The 17,054-nt window shown below is 53.0% G+C and overlaps 1 protein-coding gene across 2 annotated transcripts in view; it reads right to left on the bottom strand.

The window, feature by feature from the left end:
• The window catches only part of LATS2 (LATS, large tumor suppressor, homolog 2 (Drosophila)), a 40,448-nt gene extending 30,703 nt beyond the window's left edge, over window positions 1-9,745 (bottom strand). The window contains exon 1 of one of the 2 annotated variants that reach the window (XM_021065128.1): window positions 9,581-9,745. The gene's annotated coding sequence lies outside the window, so the exon portion shown is untranslated. Of the gene's footprint in view, window positions 1-9,046; window positions 9,306-9,580 lie in introns of those variants that run through there. The other variant, XM_021065129.1, reaches the window with a different exon arrangement.

Here is a 17,054-nt window from a genome sequence, read left to right on the forward strand (position 1 = left end):
TCGTGGATACTAGTGGGGTTCGTTTCCGCTGAGCCACGACCAGAACTCCCAGGCACCAGTCCTTTAGAGTCGAGTCTGGAAGCCAGCTGGATGGGGGCTGGAAGGGATGAAGTGGGGACACCCCAGGTGGATGATGGGGCCTGGGTGACCAGCAGCAACTACCCCCCACCACCACCACCACCACCGGGGAGGCCTGTGACCCACGTGCTAGGTGGTTCTCATGGCAGCAGCAGGCTGTGACAAGCCTTGGGCCACCGCCAAGGACACCAGCAGGATGAAGAGGGAGCACCTGCTTTCCCCTCGGCCCCTGGAGGTGGCCCACGTGGGAGCGAAGGGCTGCAGACGTCGGAAGGCTCTCCCGAGGCCACTTGAAGGGAGAAGTCCGGGAGACAGGACACAGTGCGGCCTGCTGCTGCGGGGAGTGGGGTGTAACGTTTTCAGCTGTACTTTTACGTTGCTCTGGTTTTCTTTTTTTGTAAGTACAGCTGATTTACAGCGCTGGGCCAGAGGCAGCGTGCTTTTTAAAGAACACACATGCAAGGTCGATGCACGTCACAGAGCACCAGACCTGGGGGGGCAGCGAAGCCCCCGAAGACTGTGCCGGCGGAGCACTGCAGTCTGCACCCCTCCCCCGGCAACTCTCCAGGGCAGGTGCCCCAAGCTCCCTGACCCCTCGGCATGCCAGGACACCAGGTGGCTCCTAGCTGGTGCTGCTGCCTCCGGGGTCATCCATCCCGCGTGGCTCCGGCTGGGGCTGAGGTCAGGAGTGCGTGGCCCAAGACTCACAGCCATGACTTGACCAAGGCCATCTGGGGAGTTAGGGTGGGTCACGCGGCCCTAATGCAGGATAAAGGCCCCCCCACCAGGAGAAGTCCTTGTGACCTCACTGCCCTGAGCACCAGCAGGTTCCCGGGGTCCTGAGGGCAGCGGCCACCCTCTCAGACGCACCCAACACCACGAACTTGTCACCCAGCCAGGTTAGGGCGGGAGGGGTGCAGGCACAAGCCTTGGAGGAGGCCGATATCACTGAGGTTCCCAGAAGTTGTGTGTGACACGTGCCACATGGCTTTCTCAAGGAGGTAACTACCGTTGCCACCCAGGTACCCTGAGGGTGGTCCAGCGTCTCGCATGAGGACCTGCCATGTGAGGTGCGCCCTTGAGCAGTGCACAACCTGAGCATCCACACACGGTGGCCTGTTAGCAGCTCAGGCTTGCAGAAGAAGCCTCTGATTTAAGGAGCTCACAGTCCAAGGTGGGCAGACAGAAAGTCAATTAGCTAAACGAGTATAACAGTGGTAACAATAAAAGCTCCCTCCAAGACTTATGGGGTCCAAACTAGATTAGCAGCTGAGGGTGGGAGAAGCACACGGATGCAACAGCACTTTAGGGACAGAACCCACAAGAGTGGGTGGTGCACACCAGAGGCCTGCTGGGAAGAGCGGGGCTGAGCTTCTGTTTAGGGACCAGGGGCAATGATGCAGCCGTGCTGAGCCAAGCCCACCCTCCGGACGTGGCATGGAGGCCTGGGCTGGCTGGGGAGGCTGACTGCAGTTCCCAGGTGAAGGGAAGCTCGGCTGGAGGAGGGCAGCCCAGCCCCCAGCCCCGGCTGCATTGGGCTAGGGCCTCCCCTCTCGGAGCCCCCATCTGCTAGTGAACAAGGTCCAGGGGACAGGCTGCTCCCCCAAGGGGCCGCTACGGGGGAGATCAATGCACCCGACAACAGAGCCAGGAGGCCGGGCGGGCCCGCGGGGAAGGGAGGAGAGAGGGCATTTCGCGCCCCCAGGCGCACCTCTCTGACCGAGCACTTGGTAACCACGTTCAAGGAGTTAAAGCAGCTCTCCTACTTCAAGGAAAGAAAAGCAGAGAGGCAAAGCCGAGCCGGGCTCAGGAAACACGTGCCACAGCCAGGCCCAGGGGCAGCTCAGAGTAGCACGTGTCCACACTCGGGCTGAATCTGTGCGGCTGCCCAAGCTAAAGAGACCCAGCCCTTCCCGAGCTTGACCTTGGCGAGATCACCCTCCCTGCCCAGGATGCCCGCTCCCAGCCTGGCTCACCGACCCGAGGACCACTTCCCGCCCACCCATCTCAGGGACCCTGCTGTCACTCACAGACCCCATGGTGCCAGCAAGTGCCGTTATCCTCCTGAACCGCCTGGGGCTGCGAGAGGTGGTCCTCAGGGGCCGGCAGTGCCTGTCCTCTGCGGTCCCACTCGGTCCCACTCTCAGTCTGACGAGACACAGAACCATTATCAAAGGTACAGAACGATGGAATGAAGTGTTTTTTGGCCACACCTGAGGCCTAAGGAAGCTCCTGGGCCAGGGATCGAACTTGCGCCACAGCTGTGACTACGGCGAATCTTTAACCTGCTGCACCACGAGGGAACTCCTGGACGGAAAGGTGTTCGTTTGCTTCTGAAAGGGCAGCTGATTTACAATCCTGTGCCAGTGTCCTGGATGCAGCTCTGACATCATGCTGAGCGAAAAGAGCCCAAAGCAGAAGGGCCAGTCCCGAGGGACGCCCCCGGCACGGGGCCCGGGGCACAAGCCACTCCGGAGAGACGAGGCCGCACGGGGCTGCCGGGGCTGGGGGGGGGGGGCAGCTGCTTCTCGCGGACAGACAGGTTTCCGCCGGGGATGAGGCAAGAGTGCCGGGTACACGCTGAAGTTGCCGGCGTGCATTTAATGCCACCAGATGGTAGCCGTGCGGGCGAGATGCTAAGTACCACGCACATCTGACCTCAACAGAAAGACGGGCAGAAAACTCATCCAACTGCTCACATCCACCGAACCAGTGCTGGAACTGGGGCCCGTCTCCACACGAGGAAAGACGGAAGCTGGGGGCTCGTGCAGGCAGAGGGCCGACTCCCCTCCCAGGAGGCCTGCCCTCCCGCCCAGGACACAGAAACACAGGCGGGGCGCGGCTTCCGCAGACGCGGGGGCTTTTAAGAGCTCATGTGTCCCCAACATTCCAATTATAAAGCCAGGAGCGCAGGAGCGAGGACCTTTCTGGGCTGAAGTCTGTGTTCACACACGAGCTAAGAAACACCAGGTGCCCGTGCCTTACACACGATCCAGATCAGACGTCCTGGTTTCTTTCCTCCCCACCCCACCCCCAAAACTTCATTATAAAATTCTCAGGAGTTCCCATTGTGGCTCAGTGGTGAACGAATCCGACCAGGAACCATGAGGTTGCAAGTTCGATCCCTGGCCTTGCTCAGTGGGTTAAGGATCCGGCGTTGCCGTGAGCTGTGGTGTAGGTTGCAAACCAGGCTTGGATCCCAAGTTGCTGTGGCTCTGGTGTAGGCCAGTGGCTACAGCTCCGATTGAACCCCTAGCCTGGGAACCTTCATATGCTGCGGGAGCAGCCCCAGAAATGGCAAAAACAAACAATTAAATAAATAAATAAAATTTTCAAACAGGTGTTCTTGTCTTGGCACAGCAGAGGCAAGTCCAACTAAGGAACCATGAGGTTGCAGGTTCGATCCCTGGCCTCACTCAGTGGGTTAAGGATCTGGCATTGCTGTGGCTGTGGGGCAGGCCAGCGGCTGTAGCTCTGATTGGACCCCTAGCCTGGGAACCTCCCTATGCCACGTGACAGTCCTAAAAAAGACACACACACACACACACACACACACACACACACACACACACACGATAAAATTTTCAAACATACAAAAAAGCTGAAAGAATTACTCAGGGACTCCCCCCCCCCCCGCGGCCCCAAAACCTTCGCCCTGGGGAAGCTGCTGTGTGCGGGCAGACAGGAGGCCTCCCCGTCCATCTTCCTCCCACCTCAGCCTCCGGGAACCTGCCCTTCTAGGTGAGTAGAGGACACCTCCGGGCAGCTGTCCCTGCCTGAGGACTGTGCGAGGAATGGAACTTTCCTTCCTCAGTTGGAGACAAATTTAGGGAGTGGAGAGAGGACTTCAGGGTAGAATTTAGGGCCACATGTGGACACATGGATTTCATTCTGCTCTTACTAAGGTCAGTCAGCCTGTGGATGACCACAGCGGGCTGTCCTTATGGCATGAGAAGTTTGTTTTTGTTTTTTTACTTTTATTTATTTGTGTCTTTTTTGGGCCACACCTGTAGCATATGGAAGTTCCCAGGCTAGGGGTCAAATGGGAGCTACCGCTGCCAGTCTACGTGACAGCCACACCAAATCCAAGTCGCATCTGCAACCTACACCACAGCTCAAGGCAACACCAGATCCTTAACCCACTGAGCGAGGTCAGGGTTCGAACCGGCATCCTCATGGATGCTAGTCTGATTCACTTCTGCTGAGCCACGATGGGAACTCCAAGAGCTTGTATTTTATTTATTTTTTTATTTACTTACTTACTTACTTAGGTCTTTTTAGGGCTGCACCTGTGGCATACAGAGGTTCCCAGGCTAGGGGTCGAATTGGAGCTGCAGCCACCAGCCTACACCACAGCCACAGCAACGTGGGATCCAAGCCCCGTCTGCAACCTACACCACAGCTCAAGGCAACGCCGGATCCTTAACCCACTGAACGAAGCCAGGGATCAAACCTGCGTCCTCATGGATGCTAGCTGATTCATTTCTGCTGAGCCGAGATGGGAACGCCAAGACCTCGTATTTTAGACTTTAGTTTGACAATTGATTTCACAGCCAAATTATGAACTTCTGAAAGAATTTTTCCTAAGATTATTCATCAGTCAGGACTGCAACTGGGAGAAAGCTATTCTGTCACATTACTGCATCATTTTAATCAGCTCTCATCAAGAATCTTATAAACACGACCCGCAGGCCTCAGAGATGGGTCTGTAGAAGATGGGGTATCCCACGAAGTAACCCCAATTTGGAAATTTCTTAGGAAGCATCAACTGATTTAAATATACCTTCAAAGAAACGAGAAGACAGTGGAATTTTAAAACTGCAATACAACTACGAAAACAAAAACATCTCATTTTCAAATCTGGAGCTGAGACAATCACTAAACCCCATTCCTAGTACAGGTGGCTCCTGGGAGAACTTAGATATGAGAGCAGTATTTTCAGCGTTCCTTAATTTGGCCCTACCAAGCCCAATTCCAGTTTTCAATCCAACCCTGGAAAATGCTATCAGATGCTCAAGAATTTTCATTCCAACGCCTCCAAGTGCTTCACAAACCGCACTGGCTGCCAAACACACACTCGGCACCAACTAAGGAACCAGCCTAACCCATGGCTCATGAGACCCACACCAGTGACACACAGCATTTCTTGGGCCCAAAATTCCAGTTATTATTTAAATCATATCCTTAACATCATTAACCAGCAAAGCCGAAATCAGGCAGACGGGCCAGGCCTCCAGCCAAATGCTGAATGTCAGAATTATAAACTTGCCATGCCAGAGTTCCCGGCATGGCTCAGTGGTAATGAGCCCGACTAGCATCCATGAGGACGCAGGTTCGATCCCTGGCCTTGCTCAGTGTGTTAAGGATCTGGCGTTGCTGTGAGCTGTGGTGCAGGTAGCAGACACGGCTCAGATCTGGCGTGGCTGCGGCTGTGGTGTAGGCCGGCAGCTGTAAGTCCCGGTGGGACCCCCAGCCTGGGAACTTCCATGTGCTGCGGGTGTGGCCCTAGAAAGAAGAAAACACAGAAGTGTACCCCTGGAAGGACCAGGCTATAAGTACATTTGTCGCTGACCGAACAGAATGGGTGTCCTTATGCTCAATTCCACAGCCCAGCAGGGTCTGCAGCCTTTGAGAAGCCTCGCTGCCTCTGGACCCTCCACCCTCCAAGGGTCAGAAATCCCCCCACCAGGGAGTCAGGACGCCCAGGCCATTTGAGAATCACTGCTGTAGGCACAGATGACACATGACCGTCCAAGGACTCCAGGGCACAGGCCTATCTGGAGAAAACCACCCAGAGCAAAGGGTCATTTCACTAAGATGGGGAAGACTGAAGGGCTCTGAGTTTTTTGGGGGTTTTTTTTGTCTTTTTGCCCTCTTTAGGGCCGTTCTCACCACACACGGAGGCCCCCAGGCTAGGGGTCCAATCGGAGCCGTAGCCACCAGCCTACGCCAGAGCCACAGCAACTTGGGATCCAAGCCACATCCTCGACCCACACCAGAGCTCACAGCAACGCCGGATCCTCAACCCACCGAGCAAGGCCAGGGATCGAACCCGCAACCCCGGGGTTCCCAGTCGGATTCGCCAACCACTGCGCCACGACGGGAACTCCTGAAGGGCTCTGATTTGATGTAGGAAGTGTGAAGCTATTCTTGGCGTTTGGGACTTCCCGGGAAAAGGCTCAAACACGGAAGAGAAAGACAGACAGGCAGACAACGTCGGGGAGGGGCAGGCGCTGGCTGGGGGCACTGGATGAAAGCACACGCGTGGCACTCGGGAGGCCGGATGGAGTCGCACGCTCGTCCTTCGCTCTTCTGCCCAGACAACTGCCTGGGGACAGGCAGGTCCGCCTCCAGCAAAGCCAAGAGACCTTCCGAGAAGATTCTCACCCTCCGCTCTCATCCATTCCTGTGGCATCCGCCGCAATGTCGGGACAGTCACCAGAACAGGAGTTGTCACTGGGCCCCCAGGAAAACCCCTACGAACGTCAAACACTGGCTCACGTATTCAATTAACTTTGTTTATTTATTTATTTTCAAGGAGAAAAACGACAGCTTTATTATTTTGCCAGGCAAAGGAGGACACAGCAGACTAATGCCTTAAATACTGCGCCCTCAATTAACTTTAAAAACCAACTGTCGGCATTCCCACAGTGGCTCAGTGGTGGCGTACCCGACTAGGATCCATGAGGTTGAGGGTTCCATCCCTGGCCTCCCTCGGTGGGTTAAGGATCCGACATTGCCGTGAGCTGTGGTGTAGGCTGCAGACACGGCTTGGATCCCAAGTGGCTTTAGCTGTGGCGTAGGCCGGTGGTTACAGCTCCAATTTGACCCCTAGCCTGGGAACTGCCATATGCCACAGGTGTGGCCTTAAAATAAAATAAAATAAAATAAATGTCACAATTAGGTTGATGTGGTCTAGACGGCGAGATAAAGTTCTCATGTAATGATCAGCAAACATTAAGCACTGTCAAATTTCCATCCTAATTTTAGCCCCATAACCATTATCTTCATTTCAACATTACCTTTGTTTTAATAATCCTTCAACATGAAGCTGTAAATCAAAGAGCACCAGCCTTAAAGGTACTTAGAGAACAACTAACAGGGAACTGAGCAGCCAAGCAGGGCTATCTCCACACTGGGGAGTCTTCACTGGTGGCCCTCCGTGTGCCACTAGCACACAGTGGGAATATGACCCTGGACCTGGGAGGCCCAGTTCAGTCCAGAGGAATTAGTAAGCGACAGGCTTTTTTTTTTTTTTAAGGAGGAACATTCAGAAAATCTTTCATGCTGAAAGTTAGTCACTTTAGAAGTTTTCAAACCCAACCTCTTCATTCTGTTGTTCAGACTATTTTGCTTCTTTTTAGAGAAGATTTACAGTCAAAGCAAAGTTAAATGCACTGAATTTATCTTCTGTATTTATTCCAACCTATTATCTTTACAAAATCAGTAAGGAATATTAGAAGTTTCACTTTTTTGGGGGGAGGGGGTCTTTTTGCCTTTTCTAGGGCTGCTTCCTGCGGCATATGGAGGCATATCAGAACACACCCACCCCCAAATTTCCCTGGCAACTGATGAACCAACCTGATGTCAATTCCCCCTTAAAGTGGTAGCCTCCTTCTCCCCCAGGTAGGGAAGCTGCTGCCAAGTTCAGCCGACCACGGTGGGGTGTTGCTCCAGGACCTTTTGCTTCTGTTCCCAGGCTAGGGGTCGAATGGGAGCTGTAGCTGCCAGCCTACACCAGAGCCACAGCAACTCGGGATCCCAGCCTCGTCTGCAGCCTACACCACAGTTCACGGCAACACCGGATCCTCAACCCACTGAGCAAGGCCAGGGATCGAACCCGCAACCTCATGGTTTCTAGTCGGATTCATTAACCACTGCGCCACGATGGGAACTCCAGAAGTTTCACATTATTACAATCATGAAATAAAATATAACAGCAGCTTCTAAAAAACTGTTAGTCTGGGTTTTCCAATAGAGATCAGCACACACCCCCCCCCAATTTCCCCCAAAACCTTCCAGTGTGTTCATGGCAAATGTCTCAGCTCCAACACCTCTCCTCACCCCCACCCCACCCCCATACAGCAGGATTTAGGAACTTCTGGGGGGGCTGGCTATTTACACCACAGTATTTAAAATAAGGCATCTTAGTGTACAAACACATTCCCCTCCCACCATCCCTGTGATGTGCTGAGAAATATGCACAGCCCCGATTTACACCTAAATCAAAAAACTATTTCGAATTAGATGGAGAGACTAGAAGAATCCTTTCCAGTTCAAAAATCCCAAGATTCTAGCCATTAACCCTAATAACGTCTCATGACACCTTCTGCTCAGATGTTTCAAATTGCTTGACATTTTGAGACTAAATGTTCTACAGTTTTAATTTCAAAGGAATGCTGCCATATTCATTACACAGTGCTCTATATACCTGGATAATGAGACCGAATTTTATGAGAGACTGAATCACAGTGTCTTGTTCATTATAATCTAAAACAGACTTTTTTAAACAGTCTGTACACTCTTGTTCTGAAGCTTTTCTGGTTATTATTAATACTTTCTCGGTTACTACCTTGTTAATACAATCGCAAAAGAAAAAACCTTAAGGATACAGAGCAGCTCAGTCTCCTGATCTAGCACTCAAAAACGGTGCCCCCTCCCAAAAAAAAGCTGGCCCATCGCGCAGGGGCGTTAAGATGAGATTCAGCGGAAAAATGCAGCAGGATCTACTGAGCGCACATTTCCTGATAAAAAGCAGGAGTTCCTTTCTGCATTACTGACCGAAGGCCTGTCAAGAACTAGGTTAAAACGCAAACTGAGCACCTGCGCGAACATCACACATTTCGCGACTTTCCGCCCAGGCTTCTGCACTCGAGCTTCTGAGCGGAATGCGGGCAAGGCTTCCTCCGCAAACGGAGGTGCCCGCTGAACACTTTCGGGGCCCGAGCTGCGCGGCCGGCGACCTTACCTGCCAACTCGGAGCGCACGCAGCCTGCGCCGCAGCCGAGGCGGAGAAACTTTTAAAAGTCCGGGTTCTGCTCCGCCAGGCGCCCCTCCCCTCCATCCACTCCGGGTCAGATCCGTCCACACCGCCGGCCCGGCGCACAAAGTGCACTTTCCGGTCCCACCCGAGGCCTGCGGGCGTGTCACGCCGGGACCCCTGCCCTCCGCCCGCCCCCGAGGCGCCCGAGTCCCGCCCGCGAGCGCCAACCGGGTCGGACCCCGCGGCCGGGGCCGGGCGGGCGGCGAGCGCGGGGGAGGCCGCGGGCCGCCGGGGTGGGGGAGGGGTGGGGGTCGGAGGTGAGGTGGGGGCGGGGTGGGGCCGCCCCGCCCGCGGGGGCCCGAGGTGGGGGGCGACCCGCCCGCCGGGGGCCGAGGAGGGGCCCGCAGGGCCAGCGGCCCCGCCCGCCCGTCCCGAGCGCGCGTCCCAGTCGGAGTCCGGACCCCGCCGGGCCGAGCCCGGGGGCCGCCCCGACGCCTGCCCGCCCGCCCGCCGGCTCACCTCGGCGCCGTCTACGCGGTGCGCGGCCGCCTGGCCCGCAGCTCCGGGGCGTCGCGCGGGGACGCCGGGCCCGGGGGCGCCGGGCGGGCGGGCGGCCCCATCTTCCGGCGCTCGCGCCGCGGCCCTGCGCGCACCGAGCGGGACATTCGCTACATTGTTGGCATTCCTCGGCCGTCACGTGACCGCCGCGTCACCGCCGCCCGCCCCGCCCCGCCCCGCCCGCCCGGCCGCCGGGGGAGACCGCGCGGGCCGACGGCCGCACCTGCCCCGCCCTGCGGCCGCCGCGTGAAAGGCCAGGGCGGCTGCCTTCTGGGCGGACAAGCTCCGGGCCGGGCTGGAGGGAAACTGCCTGAGGTCACGACCCCGCTCCCCGCGCCGACCGCTCGGCTGCCGTCGTGCAGCGGGGACGCCAGGTGTCGTCGGCGCACCTGCGCCCGCTGCACCTCGACGCGCAGCTCGCGCCTCCCCTGCACCCACCCCACCCCCGCTCACCTGCGGACCCGCTCTCGCCCCAGGAGGAGCCGCCCGCGCCTCCCCAGGGCCCAGCCGGGCGCTCACCTGCGGCCCCAGGCTCAGGCCCGACCACGCCCCCTCCGCCTGGCCCCCGCCTGGGGGCTGGCGGCCCTCCTGCCCTCGTGTGCGGTTAAAGGTCCTGCCCTGGCTCTGCCTTCAGCGATATAAACAGCATTCAATAAAAGAAAGACAAGGGACAGGGAAGGCATGTAATGGACTTTAAAATTTTTGTGTAAAACACCGAATCAAATTGTGAGTTTGTAATAGTGAAAACTCAGGAAGAACCTAAAAGTCCCAACAACAGGGAATGGGGGAAAGTAAAATATGTAAAATACCTCAGTGAACGAACTAGCTGAACTCTTCAAAGGATAAATGATTGTAGATAGAACTTCCACATGCCCCAGGAGAGGCCCAAATTAAAAAAAAAAAAAAAAAAAGGAAACACCGTATCTGGAGTTTCCTTACAGGAGGTTGTGTTGTCACTGCTGTGGTGCCGGTTTCATCCCTGGCCCTGGAACTTCTGCAAAAGAAGAAACATCTTTAGGGTAGGCCCCTTTGTGGCTCAGCAGTAACTAAACCGACTAGAATCCGTGAGGATGCAGGTACAATCCCTGGCCTCGCTCAATGGGTTAAGGATCTTGGGTTGCCTTGAGCTGTGGTGTAGATCACAGGGAGGCTTGGATTGGGCATCGCTGTGGCTGTGGTGTAGGCTGGCAGCTGCAGCTCCCATTCAACTCCTAGCCTGGAAACCTCCATATGCCATAGCTGCAGCCCTAAAAAGACCAAAAAAAAAAAAAAAAAAAAAAAAAAAGAGAGAGAGAGAGAAACATCTTTAAAAATGTTTCATATGGAGTTCCCATCGTCTATCAGCAGTAGTGAACCTGACTAGCGTTCATGAGGACCAGTTTGATCCCTGGCCTCACTCAGTGGGTTAAGGATCTGGCATTGCTGTGAGCTGTGGTGTAGGCCTGAAGCTTCAGCTCCAATTTGACCCCTAGCCTAGGAACCTCCATATGCCACAGGTGCGAAAGATGAGTTCCCGTCATGGTGCAGTGGTTAACAAATCTGACTAGGAACCATGAGGTGGCAGGTTCAATCCTTGGCCTTGCTCATTGGGTTAAGGATCTGGTGTTGCCGTGAGCTGTGGTATAGGTTGAAGATGAACCTCGGATCCTGCGTTGCTGTGGCTCTGGCTAGGCCGGTGGCTACGGCTCTGATAAGACCCCAGCCTTGGAATCTCCATGTGCCTCCGGTGCGGCCCAAGAAAAAACAAAAAGACAAAAATAAGTAAATAAATAAATAAAAAGAAAGAAAGAAAGAAACACAGTGACAAAACAGAGTACAGGATCTAATCTGGTGAAACAATATAAGTATATGTATTTTTATTTATGCTATATACCTAAAAGTATACGATATATATTATATATTACATATTATATAAAACACACACATATAAAACATACCTGTATGTGTTTATATATATACACACACACACGTGTGTGGTTTTTTTATTGTTGTTTTGTTTTGTTTTTGTCTTTTTAGGGCTGCACCCACAGCACATGGAAGTTCCCAGGCTAAGGGTAAAATCGGTGCTGTAGACACTGACCTACACCACAGCCACAGCAACGCAGGACCTGAGCCACATCTGCAGCTACACCATAGCTCACGGCAACACCAGATCCTTAACCCATTGAGCGAGGCCAGGGATTGAACCTGTGTCCTCATAAATGCTAGTCAGATTCGTTTTTGCTGAGCCATGATGGGAACTCCGTGTGTGCGTGTGCGTGTGCGTGTGCGTGTGTGTTTTAGGGCCAAGAAAGCCTGCAGACAAATTATTTACAGTGGTAGTCTCTGGATATAGTGATTCTGGCTGGTTTTTTCCCTGATACTTCTTTAATTTTTATTTTTTTTAATTTTTTAATTTTTTTTAATTTTTTTTGTCCTTTTGTCTTTTCTAGGGCCACACTTGTGGCACATGGAGGTTGCCAGGCTAGGGATCTAATCGGAGCTGTTGCTGCCAATCTATGCCAGAGCCACAGCAACGCCATATCTGAGACTCATCTTCGACCTACATCACAGCTCACAGAGACACCAGATCCTTAACCCACTGAGCAAGGCCAAGGATCAAACCCACAACCTCATGGTTCCTAGTCAGACTCCTTAACCACTGAGCCATGACAGGAACTCCTGTCCTGACACTTCTTTTTTTTGTATGTGTGTCTTCTTGCCATTTTCTTGGGCCGCTCTCGCGGCATATGGAGGTTCCCAGGCTAGGGGTCGAATCAGAGCTGTAGCCACCAGCCTACGCCAGAGCCACAGCAACTCGGGATCCGAGCCGCGTCTGCAACAGTTCACGGCAACGCCGGATCGTTAACCCACTGAGCAAGGGCAGGGACCGAACCTGCAACCTCATGGTTCCTGGTCGGATTCGTTAACCACTGCGCCAGGACGGGAACTCCTGTCCTGACACTTCTAAATAGGGTCCTTAACTCTTTAAGTGAAATAATCAGAAGTTCATCCACACAATGCATCCAGCTGAGAAGGGGAGGAAGGAGAGGGAACACAAGCCCTGCTGAGCACAAAGCCCGTGGCAGTGGCAGCCTCACTGGGCATAAATCAATGGATCAACATCCGTGTATTATGCATGTATATCAGGTGTTGCCCAAAACTCGTGTATTATCTCATTCAATCCCCTCAAAATCTATGCTGTTATCCCCATTTTATAGAAGAGTATCCTAAATCACAGAGAACCCAACAAACCCCACAACACTCGAAAGATCTGGGATTCAGTCCTTGGTGGGTCCGAATCCAGAGCTCAGAAACAGCCTTAAATGACGAGACTCCTCGGGTAATGTCAGTCGGCAGGACCTCGAGGTGCTGATCAATAAGGAAACCGAAGCCAAGTCAGCACCTTTCCCTCTGTCTGAGGGGCGAGGATTGGTCTTTGGGGCGCAGGGAAGAGGGGCCCAGGGCCCCCAGCCCCACCCGGAGCAGAGCCTGAGGCCCCAGGCAGCAGCACCACCTCCCCTGCAGATGTAGGGCCAGGATGTTTTAGGGTCCTCCCCAGGCACTTGGCTAAAAAAGATTACTTGGCTTTTCAAAACTCTACGTAAAGCAAGAGCGGGAGTTCCCGTGGTGGCTCAGCGGTAAAGAACCTGACCAGCATCCACGAGGATGAGGGTTTAATCCCTGGCCTCACTCAGTGGGTTGGGGATCCAGAACTGCCACAAGCTGCCATGAGGTCGCAGATGTGGCTTGGATCCGGCGTTGCTGTGGCTGTGGCATCGGCCGGCAGCTGCAGCTCCAATTCTACCCTACATAGAGGAGAACTAGGGCCTTGTGATGCTGTTTCGACCATTAAAACACTTCTGCTTCTTCCCAGCAGGTTTATATTACTGGAAATCAGACTTATGGAAAAGTGGATTATTATTTTTTTGAGAGTAGCGGATTAATAGATAGCAGATGAATAACCAGAAATGTTTCAGAGCTTGTATTTTTTTAAGCCTTTATTTACTAACTTACCGTTAGGTTTCTTTTTTTCATTTTTTTGTTTTTGTTTTTGTTTTTTGCTTTTTAGGGCCGCACCCACAGCACATGGAGGTTCCCAGGCTAGGGACAGAATCAGAGCTACAGCTGCTGGCCTACACCACAGCCACTGCAATGCCAGATCCGAGCCAAGTCTATGACTTACACCACAGCTCACAGCAACGCTGGATCCTTAACCCCCTGAGCAAGGCCAGGGATCGAACCCGCAACCTCATGGTTCCTAGTGGGATTCGTTAACCACTGAGCCACAACGGGAACTCCCTAGGTCTCTTTTTAAAATTATTTTATTTTATGTTTTCAGTTGTGGTTAATAATACCTAACACAAATGGTTACCAACTTAACCATTCTTGAGCGCAGAAACTCAAATATTTTCTACAACAATGAAACCAATATTGGTACTGGGGAGGAGGAAGTCCTCGGGACTAAAGTTCAGTCCTTACACGTGTCTTCCAGGATTAAAATCTTGACAGAGTAAAGTTCCTCCAATTTTAATTTGCTTCTAATGGCTTTAAGCCATCTTGGAAAACAGAGTTCCCTGGGGATTTGGGTAAAAACCTCGAGTGGATGTTTAGGGGAAGGCCCAGGGTCACAGCAGGCCTTCCAGGGTGGCCACTCGGCCGGGCTCTGCAGACCTGCCTGTCCAGCGCCTCGGACACAGCCCTTGGCTTCGTTCTCCAAATAGCCGCTCTGCTTCTCAGACGTGTGATGAAGTCTGTGCTTGCATAAGTCAGAATTGCTCAATAATTTCAGATTTGTTCCCAGAAGCTTCCAAAGAAACACTGTCCAAGATAAAAATCACAGTCTGCGTTGAAGGGATTCTTATGTTGACACTTTGCATTACGAAGGGACAATTGCTGAAACAACTCTTCTTTCGTTACCACATCTTCCTCTGTTCACTTACTTATAGTTCATTTGGCTGCAGCTTCTGTTTCCTTTGCAGACATGAGCAGACTGTTTTTGCATCTGGAATTGAAAGAAAAATCCCACCGCCAAAGTCTATATTCTCCTGTGTGTTCTAAAACTTGCCATTCGGATTTTTAATTTTTTGGCGTAAACACTATTTTTTTTTTTCTTTTTTGGTCTTTTTGCCTTTTCTAGGGCCGCTCCCGCCGCATATGGAGGTTCCCAGGCTAGGGGTCGAATCGCAGCTGTAGCCACCGGCCTACGCCACAGCCACAGCAATGGTGGATCCAAGCCGCATCTGCAACCTACACCACAGCTCACGGCAACGTCGGATCCCTAACCCACTGAGCAAGGCCAGGGATCGAACCCCCAACCTCATGGTTCCTAGTTGGGTTCGTTAACCACTGCGCCACGACGGGAACTGCTGGAGTCAACACTGCTAAAACTCGCTTGGGGAAGAAAAAGAAGTGTGAGGCTCAAATGCTTGTCTCAACAGAATCAACTTCTACAGTAAAATGCACATTTCCAAAGGGAAATACCTGAGCCAAACTAAACTGACAAGGCGTGTTTGCGTAAATGTAAAAGGAACATTTTCATGGTCTATTTTTAACTTTTGATGCACAATCAACTGCTAAAGGCTATTTTGGGTGGTCGGAACTGTGGCTTTGAAGACCCTGTATTTTGCTTTATCAGCCAGATCTGAAAAGAGAAGCTGCGTTATCGTCAGATGCTGGATGAATGGGTTTTGCTCATTGATGAGATTATGCTATGGTGATTTTACAAGCATAAGTGGAAGGAGGCCAGGGACACAGGCTGCTGAAGTGGCCTAGAAAAGTCAGGAAGCAGTCGTGCAGATTGTGGGGAAGCCCAGGACGAGAAGACTGTCTGGCCTCGGGGCTGGAACTCAGAAAATGTCCAGCGCTCATAGCCTTCAGAAAGACAGGTGATAGGAAGCCCTGGAGTTCAAGGCGAAGCTGCTCGGAGGGGGAAGGGCAGAAAGAAAGTCACCAGAAGGCAGGTATGTAAGGCCTGCGGAGGATGGACTGCCGAGAGGGACCCTCCAGAGAAGAGGGAGGGTGGGATGGCAGCCCTGTAACCCCCAGCCCTTCAGGGAGAACAGGAGCTGGAGAACATGTGGGAGCTGTCCCAGGAGGTGGGAGAAAAATTCAACTGAACCCAAGTAGAGAGGGGAGTTGAAAGCACAGCACAGTGATCGCAGGTGGAGCCTGGTTTCCGTCTACACTGAGAGGAGATCTCAAAGAAAAGCGAGCTTCTGAGTTTGCCTTCTCTCTCTCTCCCCCTCGGGTAGTCCACACAAACGGGAATTTGGGGCATGTTCATAGGTAGCAAAAATTACGATCTGCATCATAAAATCCCGCATTTTCCTTTTCGCATGCCCAACCACTTGCTTGGCCTTCTCTCGGATGTCTTGACAGTCAAAAGGTCAAAAGTGGTGGTGTCTTCACAGCCTTTCAGAGTCAAAAGGGTCGAAGATGGAACGCAGGTATTCACGCAACAAAGAAGGACTGAGGCTTGTCAACCTCTCCGGCAGAACCTCATCGACGTATTAGGCACCCATTCGCACTGGGCACTGGGGACAAATCGGTGACAAGGGACGTTATCATGGAGCGTCCAAGTCTCGTGGGAGAGGCAAATCATCAGATAATGCTGCAACCTCTCGCAAATGTGGGATTGTGATAAGACTGTACAGGACAGACACAGCGCCATGAGTTCTTACAGTAGAGGGGATGTGACCTGGTTGGTCCGGAAAACGAGGGAGCATTTTACCTTTTTTTTTTTTTTTTTTTTTTGGCCACACCTGGGGTATACAGAAATTCCTGGACCAGGGATAGAACCCACACCACAACAGGGACAACGCCAGGTCCTCAACCCGCTGTACCAGGAGCGAACTCCTTTTTCACTTTTTTTTTCTTTTCTTTGAGAGGATGCAAAAGCTAAGAAGAAATTAACAAGGCGGAAGTTCCTGTGTGGTTCTGTGGGTTAAGCATCTGGCATCGTCACTGCCACCGGGCGGGTTCCATCCCTGGCCTGGGAACTTCCTACCACATGTCACGAGTGGGGCCAAAAAAAAGAAAGAAAAGAAATTAACCAGACAAACAGGGAAAGCAGAGCGAGAGAGAGAGAGAGAGAGAGAGAGGAGAGAGAGAGAGAGAGAGAGGAGAGAGAGGAGAGAGAGGGAGAGAGAGAGAGGAGGAGAGAGAGAGAGAGAGAGGAGAGAGAGAGAGGAGAGAGAGAGGAGAGAGAGAGAGAGAGAGGAGAGAGAGAGAGGAGAGAGAGAGGAGAGAGAGAGAGAGAGAGGAGAGAGAGAGAGGAGAGAGAGAGAGGAGAGAGAGCGCGAGTGCACGCACGCTTATGTCTCATGACCAGCGTTTCAAATACCGAAAGAGCCTCTCTAATAGGAGCCCCTCTGATTGGAGCCCCTCTGATAGGAGCCCCTCCTACTGGAGTGCAGAAGTGGGGGGGGGTGAGGGGGGACACGCAGGCAGGTTC

Source organism: Sus scrofa, chromosome 11 (genome assembly GCF_000003025.6).
Source record: "Sus scrofa isolate TJ Tabasco breed Duroc chromosome 11, Sscrofa11.1, whole genome shotgun sequence".
Classification (NCBI taxonomy): domain Eukaryota; kingdom Metazoa; phylum Chordata; class Mammalia; order Artiodactyla; family Suidae; genus Sus; species Sus scrofa.